The sequence below is a fragment of the Pygoscelis adeliae genome, unplaced genomic scaffold, assembly GCF_000699105.1.
Source record: "Pygoscelis adeliae isolate BGI_AS28 unplaced genomic scaffold, ASM69910v1 Scaffold75, whole genome shotgun sequence".
Lineage (NCBI taxonomy): Eukaryota > Metazoa > Chordata > Aves > Sphenisciformes > Spheniscidae > Pygoscelis > Pygoscelis adeliae.
The window spans coordinates 911,350-912,871 of NW_008824772.1; positions in this window are offsets into that span (position 1 = coordinate 911,350).

Below are 1,522 nucleotides of genomic sequence, written 5' to 3' on the forward strand. Positions count from 1 at the left end.
TGAAGAGGGGAAAACAAAACACTTTACCTTGCTAGCCTCTTAAAGAGGAGCTACTTTGGCAATTAATTTGAATATTAAATGTCTAAATACTCTCCATGTATCTAACCTACCAGTTCAGGCAATTGGGGTTGCCTTTCTAAAGGAAGAAATCTTGCAACGGTGTCTATCAGTGCTTTGGCATGACAAGGAAACAGCCACGGTGACTTGCTGCTGACGTTTGTACATGTAAAAATGTTCTCTTACCCCAGTGGCATCCCAGATAAAAGATAGTAGAGATGATTGTGCACTGCTTTATTACAAGTGCAACGAAAGGCACTTGTTTCACTGGAAACAAGAGGAGGATTTAGCATTTGCTCCATGCTGGAAAAAAGCATTTAGTAATATTTCTCCCCGAGTATTGCAGAGGTGAGGGAAGGAACAGCAGAAGGATTTCCTGCTGTGAGCAGAGATGTAATGCCATCAGCAGAGAGAGACATCGGGAGCAGAGGAGGAAGCTGGTGTGGCTTTGGCTGCGGAGCTATGTCAGGCTGGCGTCCCCTTCCCAGGCAGCAGCCAGGCTTGCGGAGCACAGCAGATGATACGAGAAATTCTGAGGTTGGTTTGTTGTGGTTTTATAAAGGGCATCACAGATTTACATCAAGCAGGAATTCCCTGAGTGGTTGGTACCATCGCTCTGCACGCTCCCGATGCGGTACAGCGCCCGCAGCCAGCCTGAGCACACCTGCCCTGCACCAGGCCTGACGCCTGGCACTTTGCTGGGCATGGGCCGCATCACATCCCCTTTTCTCCTGAGGTTTTGTAAGTGGGGATGGGAGAGAGGGGGAAGGAGAGTCTGCCTGGGTCATCTGCATGAATAAAAGAGGAAGTTTTCCCCTTAATTCTAGACAATTTTTAGCAAATGCCAGACATGATGTAAGAAGGCTGTTGCTGCTTGAAGGCTTGCTCAACTTGCTCCCCTGCAAATTCTAATGTTAATACTCTTTGAAAATGCTGGTTTCACTTAAGTTTTTTTGTTTTCTTCCTTCTTCTTCAGGGAAAATGGAGGCTACAACAGGATACGGTCATCAGTTCACAGCTGCTCCCACCATTAGACTGGATTAATATAAGAGGATCCAGCTCATACAGAAAAAGTGCAAAATATTATGCCTAGGCAATCACATAAAGATCTGTATATTTTATAGATATTGCCTTTTCTTTCTATAGAAGCTGAAAACAAAGAACAACTCCCAGGCAAAGACTGTGGATATGCAGAGCACTCAGAGTTAAACCTCACGTCAGGGCTGGTGATCACACCTACTAATTGTGGAAGTGCTTACTGCCCTAACAGCCTGATGTGGTGAGTTGCTGGAGATAAATTATTCACGGTTGGTGTCATCCCACAAACATCGTATACGGTCAACATGGAAACAGTCATTCATTCTCTCAATCAGCGCAGAAGGCTGTCTGGGGGAGTGTTAACGTTAAAATACATGCCCTTCCCCCCCCCCCCCCCAACGAAGCTCCTTTTCAGATTCTTTTATAC